General features: G+C 29.3%; 1 protein-coding gene across 2 annotated transcripts in view; it reads right to left on the bottom strand.

Annotated features, from left to right (window-relative positions):
* The window catches only part of LOC111688686 (islet cell autoantigen 1), a 96,983-nt gene that overhangs the window by 66,977 nt on the left and 11,037 nt on the right, over positions 1–18,969 (bottom strand). The window lies entirely within an intron of this gene.

The following is an 18,969-nucleotide window of genomic DNA, read 5'->3' as shown; positions in this document are numbered from 1 at the left end:
TTTTTTTTCATGATAAGGAGCGCACAACAGGCCCGATAGTGGCCTAGGTGTATTTCTTCGGATTTGATGTAGTATACATCCTCCTATCAACCTAACCTAACCTAAGTATAAACTTTATGTCGTTCTTTATCGCCTACTCGTAATTTTCGGAATAGTCCTTATGAATTTTTCTGAAGAGGACCTTTTATGAGGGATAGGGTCATTTATCGACCGATACTTGTATGTTTATGCTTGTTAATCTTCATTTTATATACATAAAATATTTTTAACATTTCCTAACTGTTAAACAATCTTAGGCCTGTTTTTATAAAAACGAACGGAAAATAATATTTAAAATTTTGCATCCAAAATACACAAAAAATCAAAATTTTTTGCGCTAAAAATTAAATTTTTTTTGAGACCGGTTTATCGATACATAAAAACCGGATAACACGGTTAACCGAAATATAAAAACGGTTTTTCGATTAACCGGGTAACCGGTTTAAAAACACTACTTGGGGATGGTGGGTATAAGTGCACACACTACTTATTTACCCCAGTACAAAATCCAGCAGATATGAAAGAAAAAATATACAACAAGATACATATTAAAACCGGATATGTAGTAGAAAGACTATTAAGGGTATGTAAAAGCCGATTTCTGATTCTATTGGAAAAAATGCGACTTTCTAGAAAAAATGCCAAAATTGTGACAGTTAAAGGGGAACATTTTTGTAAGATTGTATTAAGTAATAAACACATGCAATTTCTTTTCATTATTTTATTAAAGGGGAACTTTTTTGTAAGATTGTATTAAGTATTAAACACATGCAATTTCCTTTCATTATTTTATTTTTTTCGGCTTTTGATGAACATTTTCACTGTTCAATTCTCAAAGGTACTACATCCGAAACTTTGGAATATAATTTACCAGATGAAAATATTTATCGTGCACAATATATATTAAAAAAAATTTTAAATATACCATCAGAATTTCACAGAATTAAAAAATTATGAACAAATAATTTTATTTAAACGAAATATTCACATCATTTTATAAAAAAAAAACATTTCATTTTGAGTTTTAACAATAAAATGTATAGGCATACAAAATTGTATTGATAATATTGTCCGTTTTTATTTTTGTATGTAAACAAAAAAATGCAGCAGTAAATTAAAAATAATTTATGTCGTAAAAAACTTATATTTAATATAATTTAAGTATACTTAATTCGGGAAAATATTATATTTTTTGAATTAGAGTTTTCCCTTGTGAGTTATATCAAAGTTAAATGTCAAATATATTCGACATTCGAAAAACTATCACCAAAAAGTACCACCATATTTTTTTACAAAAATATTGTTTTATAAAATGTCTTCTTACACTTATATCAATTTAAATCTATATAGCCCGATCTAGCGAAATACATTTTTTGGTAAATAAATGAAGCTGTTTTTTATGTTGTTAAAAAGTAGTTATTACTGATAATTTCTTAAAACCTGGGGGGTTACTTCGTATTTCGATTCAAAAGAAAAGTTTTCGAAACACAATGTATTTAACATACAAATTCGAAATGTTGTTCATTCGATTCGAGTTACAGAGTAACCCCCCTCTTTTAAAATCCCAATTATAAATATAATAAAGTTCTTAAGTTTAATCTAAAAGAAAAAAATTAAAACTAAGGTAAAAAATTGTACTCAAAAAATGACTTAAAACATAGTCTATTTTGATGTTGTCAGATATATTTCGTTTGGGAGATACAATTTCTACACACAGAAAAAATTAATTCATATATAGAATGAATTTGGTCATAAATATTATGACTTTTTTACCCCAAACCATTTTCATTCAGAATATTAAATGTTCATAAAATGTATTACTTTAATTAAAATTAATTAATTTTTACTTTATACGATATTTATGAAAAATATGCAAAAGAAGTAAATTTTCTACTAATATGTTTCTATATTAAGTAGATAGTAAATCTATATTAGCGAATTTTGTATAATAAAAAATGTAATGTTGGAAAACAAAATCTTTAACAACAAAACATCAGCAAACATAGTATCTATTCTTTATAACATCCGGAAAATATCTCTAACATTTCAGCGATTTTAATCATAAGAATTAAAAAAATTTCCAAAGAAAATTTCAAATATTTTAAACAAAAAGAAAAACAAAAAGAATTTAAATTTGAAATATTTTAAGCAAAGACATAAGAGTTATAAATTTTATGATATATGTATTTTTTAAACAATAACTATTACAGTACAACTTTTATTTTTTTCTCAACCATAACTACTTTATTTCAATTTTTAATTTGTTGATAACAGTTATAGACGACGAAAAAAATATTTCTTATACATAACTATTACATTTCAATAATTATTTTATTCGTCTTTTTACATTTCTTAAGCTGGCTACGCACTATAAAATTCAGAAAAACGACATGTCAAATTTTTCAAATAAAATTAAAAATATTATAGTGTAAATACAAAATGTAAAAAAAACTTACTGAAAATACGGATAGAAAATTAAAAATCGTATGATTTTTTTAAATTTTTTGAAAATTTTCAAATACATTGAATTTTTTTGTTTTAATTGAGTTTTATTTTTATTTAAACAAAGAAAATTCAAAAAAGGGAATTAAATTCAACTAAAAACAGAAACAAAATGAAAATTTACGTGTTTTTCTTTGAATTTTTCCATATTGAAGTTTCATTTTATTTGAAATCTAATAGTGTAAAAACAAAATATATTTTTAATTTGATTTTTTTATAATCATACCAATATTCATTTTATTTTGTTTTGGCAGTATGGAACAAAAATCTAACGACTTCTCTCATATTGTGTAGGTAGCTTTATTGATAGGTTCTATGTACATTGCTTAAAAATACCAATATAGCAATAAAATTTGACGTAATGAAGTTTTATAAGTTGAAACCAAAATCTATTTACTAAATTTGGGACTAGGATCATTATTTGATCCTAGCCCCAATGCTTTAAAAGAACCAACATTTATCTGCTCATTCCTATAAGATTAAGTCCACTATTGACCATTCTTTCTATATCAATTAAAACAGTTTAAAAAATAACATCTGCTACTAGAAAATTTTTATTGACAAGGAACAAATAGTTTTCAAATATAAGTGTTTCAAAACAACCGAAAAAATATAGTTAGTTAGAAAGGAGGATGTATACATGTCAAATCCTAGAAATCGGCCTTTTGTCCGCTACTCAACCAGTGCCACGAGTGGGAATCAAATCCACCACCTCCGGTTTACCAGACTAGAACACTCCCCAATAACCCACCGAAGCCCAAAAAAAAATATAAATTGAACAATAACAGTTATGAACAACATTTATATGTTTATGTTGCCTAAAACAGCTATTGTGTATCTTTTAATTATATTTCTTTAAAAAGGAAAATTTTTTGATTTCTAAAATATTGATAATAGTTATTTTAAGTCCTTAAAAAATACTAATTATATTTTTTGAAATGTTTTTTTTAATGTATTGATATTTCCTCTTCCATAAGAAACTTTTGGGCACTCCTGCTTTAGAGCAGCTTCAAACGGCAGGAAAAAACGTCAAAATCCCGATAAAAAAACGTAATTTCAAACATTTAAATTCGTCAAAAAAATCGGAAAAATAACAAATTTAATTATTGAGTAGTAGTTTTTATTTTAAAAGTAAAAGAAAACATATATAAATAAATGTTTAAAGTAAATAAGAGATCACAAAAAATATAAAATAAAGCACAATTTTTATTTTACAAATAAATATCTGAATTTAGCATAATTATTAATTCTGGTTTAACAGTAATATCTAAATATAATTATTTTCTAAAGAATTTCGTAACTTTGTTTTATTTAAATTGACTTGGCTAAAAATTCTTTCAACGTTTGCAGATGAATGGGGCAAAGTCATTATATTTTGAATAAATTTTGTCAAAATAGGAAAATCCGTTAAAGAATTTCCCCTTTTTATTTCAGAAATTTTTTCCAAAAACTACATAAATTAATTTCAGTATAAGCAACCAACGATTTGAAATCTAAAAATTTTAATTCTCAGAATTCAGAATCTAAAGTTTGCTTATCATTTTTATCAATAAAATGAGGATATTCTTTAAGTATTTCATAAAATGAATCACTACACTTTTCATTCATAATATTATTGGGATTGATAATACTTTTAAATTATTTTCAAAATCTAACCTTTTTAAAATTTGGTCACACAATTCAATATAAAAATTAATACAATTATTAACAATAACTAAAACATCACTATCACTTAGTTTTAATTTTGATAAAATATCTTTGGCATACACTCCCAAATAAACTTGATTATGCTTTAAAAAAATGTTTGGGTCTTTATAATTAATTAAATGTATTTCATCACTTTTTAACAGATCATATTTTATAAAATTATTAATAATTGTTTTAAAAAGCCTTTCCATTTGTATGTGCATGTTGTGGATTTCTGCATTTTCACTTTGAAATAAACGATTTATATTGTTAATAACACCAAGAATATATATTAAAAATGATAAATAAATTAAATTTGTTTCATTTAAATTTTCAAAAATTGTTTTAGAGGTGTCAATATTGTCTAACAATTTTTGGATATCATTAAATTGACTACATCTTTTAGAGCTATTAGACAAGTAATTAAAAATATTTCTAGTTAATGTTTCAACTGAAGATGGCAACTTAAGACACGAGTATGATGCGCATAGAGCTAGGGAGTGACAAATGCATTTAATGACAAATAATGCGGGAATGTCATTCTTGAGTAAAGTGACAACAGAATGATTTTTTCCTGTCATGACTGCAGCCCCATCAGCCGCAAATCCAATCATGTTTTGTTTATAATTAATATTATTTTGTTTAAAATGATTTATAGTAATATTGTAAAGGCTATTAGCGTCACATTGATTTACTTCTAACAGTCCGAAAAAAAGATCGTGTATTTTAAAATCGATCCATATTCTAACCACTAAGCACTTGTTAGAAATTTCGGCAGATTCATCTACGCACAATGAAAATAAATTATTTCTTAGTAATTCACATACATTCAACAACTGTCTTTTCCCAATAACGTTCTTTATAATTGCACTCGCTTTAGTTCGTCCCAGTGTAACATTTTTAACACAATCAGAATCAGAAAATGAGTTTTGACATACCTTGATCAAATGATCACTAATTAAAAATGGAAGATTATGTTCCACGATAAAAAATGCCATTCGTATTTCAGCCTTTCTTGAACATATATTTTGCCTAGGAACAAAACAATCATTTATTTTTCTTTGGCTATAAACAATTGTGTTAACTGCAATTATATGTTTTTGAGTTGCCGCGTGAGACAGCAAATATGATTTTCCAGAAGAAACTTAAAGAAGTGCAGTAAAAAGGAGCAGTAAATTGTGTTGTTTTTTATTTGTGCCCAGCCATTAAATTCTGGATCTTTCACCCAATCTTCCCTTAATTTTCTTTTTTTTCTTTCAATCTGAAATAAATGGCTTAAAATTAAATTCTGCCAAAATAAATTTTGTATTTACATACCGCTGTTGGGGTTTCAGATGTACCAGCTTCTCCATCGTCAATAATATTATTTGCTTTTTCTTTTTGAATATATTTCAACATATTAATTTTTATCTCAAAATTCTTAAAATAAAATAAACCTTCACTTTTCTTTTGCAAATTGGTAACAACCGTTAGCTCTTTTTTGTTATTATGCTTGGTTGATAATTTTCGAAAACACTTATATAAAATATCTATTTCTTACTAAAATCATCAACACTGAACACATACATTCATAAACATGATGGGAAATTTTTCTTAAAAAATATAACTATATATTTTTATTCTTAGAAAAATAAAGCTAGAGAAATAGTGACAACATATTAAAAAGGGGAATTTGCAAAAGCAAGGTGCCATATTTTTATAATACAGAAAATCGTAAATTTTAAGGTAAAAATAGTCATATCGTCAATTTGCTATTTTTGAAACCAAAAATCGTCAAAATTACGATAAATCGTCAAATCTGGCAGCTATGGTTGCGCGTTCATATTGTTCTAATTACGAACAGTGTTGCCAACATTGGTCAAGCAAAACGCGCGCAAAAAAATTAAAAAGGGGTAAAAAAGCGTAATTTTCTAACTGAAAATGGGTAAAAAAGCACTAACGTTTTTTCAGTCAAATATTGTTTATTTTAATAAAAATTGCACATTATTTTGCTCATTTCCTACAAGACTCCAAAATTCGTTTTTTAGAACATTGGGCTGCAAAACAAAACATGCGTAATACTAAAGTCTTTTTGTTTTTGAAGAATATTTGCTTTTGTACATTTTGTACATAGATTTTATATTTATGTCAATTATGGACCGATTGCCGTAAAATTTGCTAGAGAGATTTTGGCTTATATAAAACATATTTATGTCGAATATTTTTAAGTCGGTAATGAGTATTAATGTCATTTGGTAGAGAAATTTTGATGCATATAAAAATTTGTGGAAAAATTTAACTCGTTTGCTCTTTACGTTCTAACCCTATCGTGCTTTCAACAGACAGACGGACGGACAGATGAACAGACGGATGGACATGGTTAGATCGCCTTGGAATTTAATAAGGACCCAAAATATATACGACCAATGTGTTATAAACGGAGTGACAAAATCAATATACCCCACTCATCTTGGGTATATGTTGGGTATAAAAAGCACTAAATGCACTGTCATAAAATTAGAAAGCACCACTTTAGTGCCTTTTTGAAGAAAGGCACCATGAGCAAAATTTTCCGCGTTTGGCACACCAAAAAGCACCGCAAATAGTGCTAAAAGCACTAAGTTGGCAACACTGATTACGAAGATTTTCGGCAATTCACACGTACATAACCCGATCGTAAATAAAACTCATTGCAAGAGCGTTAAAATTACAAAAATTATTTTTAGTTGCTTGACAGCATTCAACAAAGTAGGTTGACGTCTCTTTGTTTCAGAAATTGAAAACAAAATGTTTAAAAACAACAACATCATTTGCAAACATGAGAGTATCTTGCAAAAAACTCATACACTCCAAAAACTTTTCAGGAATGCATAATAATAAAAATATATAAAAACGATATTTTTAATACTTTTTAATAACAGTTCCTCTTTCTGCGCTTGGTTGCTTTAGAGCCTCGTTCGGCAGCCATATACTACAATATTTTGCACTTGTATAGTGTAAGAAAGAACAAGAAATGAGAAATCATTGTACTCTCATCAGGGATGAAAAAAGAGATTTTGTTTCAGTATCAGAGGGTACTTTTTTTGGTTCTCAGAGTACTAAAATATATTTTTATAGCCTTCACCTTCTTGAGAAGGGTTTCTATAAGTTTGTCATTCCTTTTGTGATTTCTCTATTATAATTTTTCGATTTTTGAACAGAGTTTACTCTGAGCATATCTGGACAAAGAAGGAAAATTCAATAGTATCATTTGTATAATATACTTTTCATCCATTATAAGACAACCAACCCAGCACATTATCCTTTTATCCGACACATTGATAAAAGAAAAGCATACGACACATTTATTGTAGGTATACGGGTGGGGTGAGGGCCGCATACCCCACATTCATCCCGTACCGTATACAATTAATACCAAGTCATTTCCAACGCTTAATCCCACAGTCACACCTTTGTCCCTTGAATTTGGATTTTAACCACAGCCACTACGTGGATCCCGAAGGAACCTCAACCAGATGCCCGCAGGACATAGTCCTGCGGGCATCTGGTCACCCGTAGTACCACATTATGTGGTTCTCTGGTTAGACCTCTTTTCAATTTATGCAAGCCAGTAAACTGTAAACACCAATTTATAGTCCCGGCCGACTAGAGGTATTGGTAGCATCTACATCTATTTATATTGAACCTAGAAACGTGAAATTGAGTATGTAGAGCTCGGATTAGGTCAGAACGTATAAAAGGGGAATATTTTTGTACTTCTTCGTTCTACAAAAGGTACTTTTTGAATTTTCTATAATATTGAAGATAGAAACATCAAATTAATTATGTAGAGCCTGGATTAAGTGAAAATCCATAAAAGGGGACTTTTTGGTACTTTTTCGTTCTTCAAAAGGCTCTTTTTGAAATTTATATATTATTAGACCTAGAGTAGAGTTTGGATTAAGAGAGGACCGTATACAATGGGACCGTATACTTTGGCACTTTTTCAGTCTTTTAAATGCATATTTTGAATTTCTATAATATTGAACTTAGAAACTTGTAATTAAGTATGAAGAAGTAGATTTTGATTTTTTGCAATAAAACTGTTTTTTAACACATCATGGTGAAGGGTATATAAGATTCGGCACAGCCGAATATATAACTCCTACATGTTTTTGCTAAAAGTTTGTAATTTCTGAAATGCATATATATTTATACCTTTTTTAACGTACGTAGAAAGTGCATTATATGTTGATATGGTGAATCTTTGACCGTCACTCAGTGTCAACCTCTTGAATATATTTTGATGAAATTTGCATTACTATTTCTTGCGCAGGAAATGGGTGCATGGGCAAAAAAAGGCGTTTTCTTCAGAATACAATATCTCGAATCCCAGATCTTTTGAAGAAAATATAAGGTCAAATTGAAATTCAGTGCTGCTCAATCCTTTAGAAACGTCTAAAATGGTCTCAGGGTTTCAACGTTTTTTTTATTTGTCAGTCTGTATAAATGAGCTACAAGTATTAGTATCGATTGTTTACATAAGTGTTAAAAAATCATATTAAATGAAATTTAAAAAGGGAATTTCCGAAATTTAACGAAAATCCCTTGAAATCTCCAATTTGGGGACAAATCCCCACATCTGGTAACAATGCAACAAACTCTCATTTTTATCTTTCTTATACTCTCTTGTTGCAAATTTTGTACAGTACGAGAACGAAATATAGTAAAAAATTGTTACAACCCAGTAAACAATTTTTTAAACATGTCTAATGTCAGAAAATTTCTAAAATTATTCTTACACACTCCCGTTCACTTAAATAGGTTCACTGTTTTGTTTACACTCAAATTATTTTTTTGCAAATAATAATGGACTAATTAGTAATATTAAAATTTTAAATAACATTATGTTTTAGGTATCGCTAGTGAGAGAAAAATTAGCGCAATACCTAATAGCGGATTTTTAATAATTTTTTTTTCCAACATACTACGTTTTTTAGCTATATTTTTTTGGCTCACTTGATTATTTTCAATCAGAATAAATTCAGTTTACTGCTGGCAGTCAGTAAAATCCATTCATGTTCTAGTGTCTGTGAATCTGGTAACAATGCAACGAACTCTCATTTTTATCTTTCTTATACTCTCTTGTTGCAAATTTTGTACAGTACGAGAACGAAATATAGTAAAAAATTGTTACAACCTAGTAAACAATTTTTGAAACATGTCTAATGTCAGAAAATTTCTAAAATTATTCTTACACACTCCCGTTTACTTAAATAGGTTCACTGTTTTGTTTACATTCAAATTAATTTTTTGCAAATAATAATGGACTAATTAGTAATATTAAAATTTTAAATAACATTATGTTTTAGGTATCACTAGTTAGAGAAAAAATAGCGCAATACCTAATAGCGGATTTTTAATAATTTTTTTTCCAACATAGCGGATTTTTAATAATTTTTTTTCCAACATACTACGTTTTTTAGCTATATTTTTTTGGCTCACTTGATTATTTTCAATCAGAATAAATTCAGTTTACTGCTGGCAGGTAGTAAAATCCATTCATGTTCTAGTGTCTGTGAATCTGGTAACAATGCAACGAACTCTCATTTTTATCTTTCTTATACTCTCTTGTTGCAAATTTTGTACAGTACGAGAACGAAATATAGTAAAAACATGTCTAATGTCAGAAAATTTCTAAAATTATTCTTACACACTCCCGTTTACTTAAATAGGTTCACTGTTTTGTTTACATTCAAATTAATTTTTTGCAAATAATAATGGACTAATTAGTAATATTAAAATTTTAAATAACATTATGTTTTAGGTATCACTAGTGAGAGAAAAAATAGCGCAATACCTAATAGCGGATTTTTAATAATTTTTTTTCCAACATACTACGTTTTTTAGCTATATTTTTTGGCTCACTTGATTATTTTCAATCAGAATAAAATCAGTTTACTGCTGGCAGTCAGTAAAATCCATTCATGTTCTAGTGTCTGTGAATCTGGTAACAATGCAACGAACTCTCATTTTTATCTTTCTTATACTCTCTTGTTGCAAATTTTGTACAGTACGAGAACGAAATATAGTAAAAACATGTCTAATGTCAGAAAATTTCTAAAATTATTCTTACACACTCCCGTTTACTTAAATAGGTTCACTGTTTTGTTTACATTCAAATTAATTTTTTGCAAATAATAATGGACTAATTAGTAATATTAAAATTTTAAATAACATTATGTTTTAGGTATCACTAGTGAGAGAAAAAATAGCGCAATACCTAATAGCGGATTTTTAATAATTTTTTTTCCAACATACTACGTTTTTTAGCTATATTTTTTGGCTCACTTGATTATTTTCAATCAGAATAAAATCAGTTTACTGCTGGCAGTCAGTAAAATCCATTCATATTCTAGTGTCTGTGAATATAGACAATATATTTTTTAACAAATAGGTTGCGGAGAGCTAAAGAATAAAATGACAAAATTACAGGAATTTGGCAAATTCAGAAAGTTATTCGCAATTTTATAAGAAAACAGTTTGAATATTAAGTGAACACATCAATATTTTGTTTTTTTTTTCGGATGAAAAAATGTTTAATTTAGAAGGTCCAGATTTATATAATCATTATTTTTACGATTTTTGAAAGGAAGAGCTCTACCTGGGCCGTTTGCATAGCTGTTGAGGATGTGGTATGTAGTGGGGAGCAATTTCGTATTATGAAACATATGAGCTTAATTTTTTCATCTAGTAAGAATTTTAATAATTGTAAAGCCATACTGGAAATAGATTTTTCACATTTTCGGATATTTTTGAACCATTGCCGTGGATATTTCAAAAATACTGATAGGGCTGTAAAAGGGTGCATTCGAAGCCAGAATGTAAAAATTTTAGAGTGACCTATATAATCTTCTCACCTATTTATTATTGAAAAGGTTTAGGTCTGACCGGCTAGGACCGAAATTTTCTTGCCATTACTTAAGAATCTTTATAACTCTTTATCATCTTGAATTTTCGGAGATATATCAAGTAACGGGCGATATGTTCCTTAGTAAATCTTTTCTAAAACCTCGTAAAAATGTTTACAAAAATAAAAACAATTTGGACAATTTGTTTTTTTATCATTTTATTTCCATTTTCAGTACTTTTGTAAGAAAACTTGGTAACAACTCTGCACATTATCTGCAGGAAATTTTGTTCCTTTTTTTGCATTAAAAATAAAAATGCCCACACCTATTTTAATTTATGTGGCGATTATTGTTTAATATTTTTTTAAACTTTGTGAATACACACAAATTTGCAAAAAAAAAAATACATAATTTTTTATAGTTTAATTTTATAATTTTAAATATGTGTAAGTAGTATGGTTTAATTTTATTAATTTTCAACAACTTTGACATCCAAAAGAATATTTCACTTTCTACATGAAGAAAATATTAAATCCGTATATCTGAGAAAATATAACAGATTGAATCCTCAAATTTTGTCGGAACTACATTTGTGGCATTATGAATATTTAAGGAAAAATGGGCGGCTACGCTCCTCCATATGTATTTAATTCATATGGAAGAGCGTGGCACCTCCCATATGAATTAAATACAAAAATTTGCTATCTGGGAAACTTTAAGCATTAGAATTTGTAAAACTTTCGCAAAGAACTTTAACATCCATGTAAATATTTAGGTTAATAAATTGGCGGACTACCAATGGGGGGCGTTGCACCTCCCATATGAAAAAAACAAAACTTTGATTATCTGAAAACTAATATAGCTAGCTTCTTAATATTCATCTGAACATTTTGGGGAAAAATGGCGGACTTTCATTAGGACGGAAAGAAACCTCCGATATGAATAAATAGAAAAAATCCTGTCTGGGAAACTATTAGAGCAAAAATCCTCAAACTTTGCACGAAGACTTTGACATCAATATGAACATTTATATAATAAATTAGCGTTGCCCCTCTCATGCGAATAAAATATACAAAGATTCGTTTATATAGGAAACTAACACAGCTAGCTTCTTCATATTTTTCACGAAGAATTTTAAAATTTATCTGGACATTGATATTGGCGGAATTTCATTAGGGGGATGGAACCCCCATATGAATTAAATTCAAAAATTCATTAGTCTGGGAAACTATTAGAACTAGAATCTTAAATTTAGCAAGAAGAACTTTAACGCTATAAATTTAAGGGAAAAAATTTGCGTTTTTAGTCTTTCATTTCGTGATCCTGTGTCCTTTCAAAAGGACTTCAAAGTACATTTTTCAAAAAATATTTTAAAATACTATTACTAATCAAACAATGTCAAATTTGGTGCCAAGCCAACAAGAAGAGTTGGAAAGAATTTTGTATTATTTTTATATAGGATGAAAATCTATCAAAAATGTATTTTAAAATTCTTATTCTTAAAAATCTATTAAAATTTTAATATTATATTTTCAAAAAATTAATGAAAGATTTTTTTATACATCTTTTGATCCTGACAGAATAAACTAAAAATAACACAAACTATTTAACAACTCTTTTTGTTAGCTTGACATCAAATTTGGCATTGTTTGATTAGTAGAAGTATTTTAAAATATTTTTTGAAAAATGTACTTCTTAAAACTTTAAAGTTCTTTAAAAAGGACACAGGGTCACGAAATAAAAAACTAACAAAGCAGTTTTTGCCCATTAAGTTTATAGTTTCAGACATATATCATCCGGTTTGTATATCATCGGGACTAATAACCCAGTACCGGCGGTAAGTGTTGATCTACTCCCGAGTCACGGGTCGTCATCCTGCAATCGTGAGCAAAATACAACTACGGAGGTGGGTACCTTGGCCTCCGTGGCGGACAATGCGTCAAGTGTACAGCATGCCATTGGCAAATATATAGGGGTGAAAAAGATGGATGTTCTCGGAGAAAGCTCTAAGCTTCCTCAGCTTTTAAATATAGGTGAGGGTTCCGATTCTGAATCTTCAGATGATAATAACAACACCATTATAGCAAATCCAAAAAGAATGAAGTAGAGCAAATGGTGAAACAGGTGAGTAATAGCATAGCTAAACTACCTATTATTAAGAAAAGACTATCAGGAGCACAGAGGAGAAAGTTGAAAAAGATGCTTCAGGAAATCATAGTCAATCCAACGACGCTTCAAAGGAAAAATCGGACTTTATCACAAGACCTGAGCCAAAGAGGATCAGGTCTCTTGAAGAGTTTAGAACTGAAAATAAACCTAAGAAGAAAAAGAGCTTCCCATCTTCCAATACACAGCCGAAGTCAAGCCATACTTCGTTCAAAGGAACCTCAAGTCAGAATCCTGAGACTAAGGGTAACAACGCCAAGAAAGATATTCCGAAGACCACCACGTACCTCAAAAGAAGCCCCGAAAAGCGAGGAAAGAGAGGCTAGACAGTGGAAAAGGAAAATAGCCGCCACCTTAAGCCAAAGTTGCCAGAAGAAGACTCTGGGACGATCTCTGCTATGCAGTTTACGATGCCGGTAATCCGACAGGCGAAATTCCAATAGACCAACAGAGTAAGGTAGAAGATCTGGTGAACAATAAGATAGTGGACCACGTAATCGCTTCAAAGGGCAAACAACCAATTGAGCTTCGAGTTCAGCATGGGCGTAAGTTGATGAGGTTTTGGTATCTCTCTAATGTGTTAGCACTCTAAAGAACTTGGTGGAAAGTATGCTACCTTCCTAGGACGGCGCTAAGCTGGGACTGGCAAATAGCGAACTTCTGGTGCTCTTAAAGTCTACTGTCTACATAAAAGAATGGGGCAGTAAACTGAGTAATGAACGTAAACTTTGAAACGCTGATCCTAGATAGTATGTCATGGTCAAGCGGAACATTAGAGCAAGTACCAGTAGGTATCCGTTGTTACATGGATGGCTCTAAATTGGGAGATAAAGTGGGGCTGGGGTTCTATAGTGAAAATCCAGAAGCAGAAATATACCACCGTTTACCAAATCATAACACAAGCTTCCAGGCAGAAGTACGAGCAATAACGGAATGATTAAATTGGATTAGAATAAATATGGCGCCCACAGCGCTTAATATATTTACCGACAGCCAGAAGGCAATTAGGGCGATATCAGGAGATGGAACTAAATCTAAGACCGTATTGGATTATAAGAAAGCATTAACTGAATACTCTCCTAGAAGTAAGGTTCACATCATATGGGTACCAGCCCACTCGGGAGTAGTCGGTAACGAAAGAGCGAATGTAATATCTTTAAAGGGAAGGGAGCTCGAGGCAGTTAGCCTGACATATGCAAAACCATTCGAGGCAACAAAAGCTGAACTAAAAATATGGGCGAGAGAATCCCATAAGACTTCTTTTAATAATGAAACAGTGGGTAGAATCTCGAAAATCCTATGGGGTGACCCTGATGAGAGCAAGACGAAAAATTTCCTCAAAATGAGCAAGTCTGAAGTTAGTATGATAGTACGTATTCTGAGTGGACACACAGGATTACGAGAACATTTATGCAAAATTGGACGTGCGGATTTAGACGTATGTAGAGCATGTGGAGAGGACAGTGAAACACTGGAGCACTTTCTTTACCACTGTCAGGCATTCGTCGAAGTTAGATCCAAGTATCTTGGAAGAGATGTTATTCCTGACTAACACTGATTGGAAGATTCTTAGGTATTAAGTTCAGGAAACTGAGTTTCTGAACACTGAAAAATAATTCATTTTTTTCTAATAATAAGGAGCGCACAACAGGCCCGATTATGGCCTAGGTGTATTTCTTCGGATTTGATGTAGTATACATCTTCCTATTAACCTAACCTAACCTATGTTAAAATGAAAAATAATAAATACATGATTAGATAAATTTACTGCTTGCTTTATTCAAAGAGGAAAATATCGAAAACCCGAAGCCGTTTTTTTTTTTTTTTGTAAGTTGAAGAATCTAATTTTTTAGGATTGTCTCTAATAATTATACAAGTTAACAAATAAATATTTTCTGTTCGCTCATGGAATGAAACATATATTTTTAGAAAGGGCTATGTCCGGTCGTTAATTAATTTTTATTTTTTCCTATACGTAAAAAATTTGAGATAAAGTGTTTTTTAAGCAATATTCTTTAGTAGTGATGAAAAAATATTTGAAAATGAGAACAGATTTTTGAGTGGGAACCTAACAATCAACTTAGAACAAAAAATCAGCCAGTAAAATTTTTTGTATTTAAAACAAATACATTCTTAAATATTTAATTTTTCCTCCTAATTTTTCCTTCCTTCTATCAGACGCGGATCCACGGGAGAAAAAACCAAAACCAAACATTTTTCATAAAATATATAAAAGGAGGAAAAATAAAAAATAAGTAAAAATCAAACAAGTTATTTAGATTTTTATGTGGAATGGTAGTATAACATAAATAACACATGTTACAATCAAAAAACAAGTATGAATGTATAGTCGGACATAGCCAACCATATGATACCCTACACCAGTCAGTATTTTAAAAATGAGGATTATTTAAAAAAATAAAGCATTTAAGTTATTTCGAAATATTATTACTTATTTTTGGCAAAAAGAGATTTTTACAAGAGCACTCAAAGAGAAGTAGGGTAATATATGGGCCTATCCTAATAAATGTTGGTAGAGTTATTCACGTCTACTTCAAAGTAATTTATGTAGAATTTAAATGTTATTAGTATTTATAGGTGAATTTTGACCTTCAAGTAATTTTCTGACCTTCAAGTCATTTTTCTAGGGGCTAGGGTCAAATGAGGTACAAAAAACGGTAATGTTTTTTGTAATGATAATACTAAGTTTTGCCGACTTTTTTCTTTTCGTTCTTTAATAGGTACCTTTTTAATTTTCGATAATCTTGAACCTAGAAATATGAAATTAAGTATCTTAAAGCTTTCGATATAGTTGAATGAATTTTCTAATCAATAAATTCCTATAGATTGTGAAATTCCTTCTGAATGAGTAAATTTTGTTTGCATTTAATCTGTTACAAATTGAATTAAAATAAATTTTAACAATTCTTATTGATTTTTGAATTCCCTCTGAATGATAAAAATTTTGTTTTAATTCAATCTACTACAAATTGAATTTAACAATTTTTCCACCATTTAATATGAAATTGATTGAATTAAAGTTTTGTTTTATAATTCAAAAGCATTCTGTATATGAAAAATTGAATTATATTTTTTTCTTCAATTCAATTTGTAATAGAAGAAATTAAACAAATAAGAATGATCATTCAATTGAATTCATTCCTATAAAGAATGAATTATCTTAGGAATTACTTCTATGGAATATTAAGCCAAGGAATTCAGCTTTAGAATGGTACATTAAAAAATTTTAAGCCAAATGAAAAATATAAGGGAATTAATTCCAAATAGAATTCATTCTTCCCAATCTTTGATTATATTCAACCTAGAAGCATGAAATTAAGGACACAAAGTAAAAAAGAATAAAAAAATGGGACTTTCTGGTACTTTTTCCTTCTTCTATTGGTATTTTTTGAGTTTTGTAGAAAAATTTAACCAAGACACATGAAATTAAGCATTTAAAGTCTCAAGTAGATGAGAATCTATAGAAATACTTTATTATACTTTGCTTCGACTGGTACTTTTTTAATTTCTTATTGTAATATAGAACATAGCAAAATGAAATTAAGAATATAAAGCATGGATTAAATGATGACCTTTAAAATATGGCTTTTTAGTAATTTTTTCGTTCCTATGTGAGAACCTATCAAAGTTAATTTTTAGTACTTTGTCGTTCTTCTGAAGGTACTTTTTGAAATGTTTATAATGTAATTAAATATGTACAGCCCAAATTATGTGAGAACCTATAAGAAGGAACTTTTTGGTACTTTTCCGTTCTTCAAAAGCTACTTTTGAAAATTCTTTTATTGGACCTAGAAACGTGAAATTAAACATGTCCCGGATTATGTCAGAACCTATAAAAGGGGGCTTTTTTCAAATTCGGCACCTTTATTTTGGCACATTTTTGCACCCCATGTTTCTTTTAAACCATTTTTGTTTTTGATCATAACTCAATTAAATAAATAAAAATATGAATTTTAGTACGTTTTGGATATTCGACATTTAAGAGATGAAAATGAAAATACTTTTAGTACTTTTTTAAATATAACATTGTTTTTGGTTCATTAATTTTTCCATGCATGATAAATATATAGTAACGGGATCCCATTACATTGTTGCAACTTTCCATGCCTATTATTTCGTTAATGGGGATGGAAAAAGTACCGAATTTTTATTTTTAAAATTTTTATTTTTTATAAAGAAACTTTTATGTTGAATATTACCATAATTCCAAAATATTTAAGCAATTTATTGATAAAAAAAACTACAATTTCTATCTTAGGCTTTATATAGGTCAAATATGGGCCGATCCTCGGTAAATTTGGGAAAAGGATATATTTCTAAATAACAGTCAATTTTAGACGTTTAAGACATTTTTTGAAGGGGGTTTGTATGGGGGCTAGGGTCAAATAAGGGCCAAACCTTACGTAATTATGGCATAAAAAGTTCAAATCGGGATATACCGTTGTATGGGGGCTAGGTGAAATAATGGACCGATTTCAAACATTTTCAATAGGCTTCGTCACTGTGCCAATAAACATGTTTGGTCCAAATTTTATCAAATTATCTTGAAAATTGCGGCCTGTACCTTGCGCAAAAGGTTTACATGGACAGCCAGCCAACCAGCCGGACAGACGGACATGTCTTAATCGACTCAAAAAATGATTCTGAATCTATCGGTATACTTTAAGGTGGGTATTGGACCAATATTTTTGTATGTTACAAACATCAGCACAAACGTATAATACCCTCCCCACTATAGTGGTGTAGGGTATAAAAATGTTGTATGTATGTTTTTATGGTACTAAAGTACAATTTCACATATTATTTACTTTACTTAATATTTTGTGTAATGTGTATGTAAAATTTACGCATATAATTTAAAATAAATTTTAATTATCAATGAATTGGAAAATAAAAGTAAATATTTGTTGGTCTTATTTCAAATATAAAATATTTAGGGCCTTATGCAAAAACGATTATTAAAGTTAACAATGGTTTACTACACACTTTTTCCATAAAAAAACAGGTTTTAATAACCGTTGTTAACTTAATAATCGTTTTTGCATATTTTTTCTCGAATATATAGAACTCAAGAACAAACAAAGGCGCTATTGTGAAAATGTTGAATTTAATAGGGACTCAGGTATTAATTATGTATAAAATCATTATAATCGATTTAAATTTTCTCATAGCTCTCATACAATGGTATATATTTCTGTAATTGGATTGTTCTCAAATATATCGGTATAAAATTTTGTACCTATAAATAAAATATAAAATGAAATCATAATGCAAACGTAGATTTGTATCGGTCTACAATTAGTCATAGGTCCTGTTTCCGAAAATCACTTAAACGGGCATATTTAATTGATAAACAAAGTTATCGGGATACAATTCGACTTTAGAATGTTTTGTGTACATGATAAAATTTGAAGCAAAAATGTTTTGTTCTTATATGAATCCCTTAACGAAATTTTTCCAGATAGGCCCTAAATTGGTCATGGCTCTCATATAAGTTCCACTTCCGAAAATCACTTATATCGTTGAATTATAAAGTTATTGGTATAAACTTAAACTCGCATATTTTTTGTGCGCATATAAACCAGCCAAACGCAGAAAGAGAAACTGTTATTGTAGTGGTGAGAAAATACTAAAAAAACACTTAGAAAAAATATTTCCTAATTACACTTGTTATGATCAAGTTTTA

Source organism: Lucilia cuprina, chromosome 5 (assembly GCF_022045245.1).
Source record: "Lucilia cuprina isolate Lc7/37 chromosome 5, ASM2204524v1, whole genome shotgun sequence".
Taxonomy (NCBI): Eukaryota; Metazoa; Arthropoda; class Insecta; order Diptera; family Calliphoridae; genus Lucilia; species Lucilia cuprina.
The sequence above is the reverse complement of the archived record's forward strand: the minus strand, read 5'-3'. Positions and strand labels throughout refer to the sequence as shown.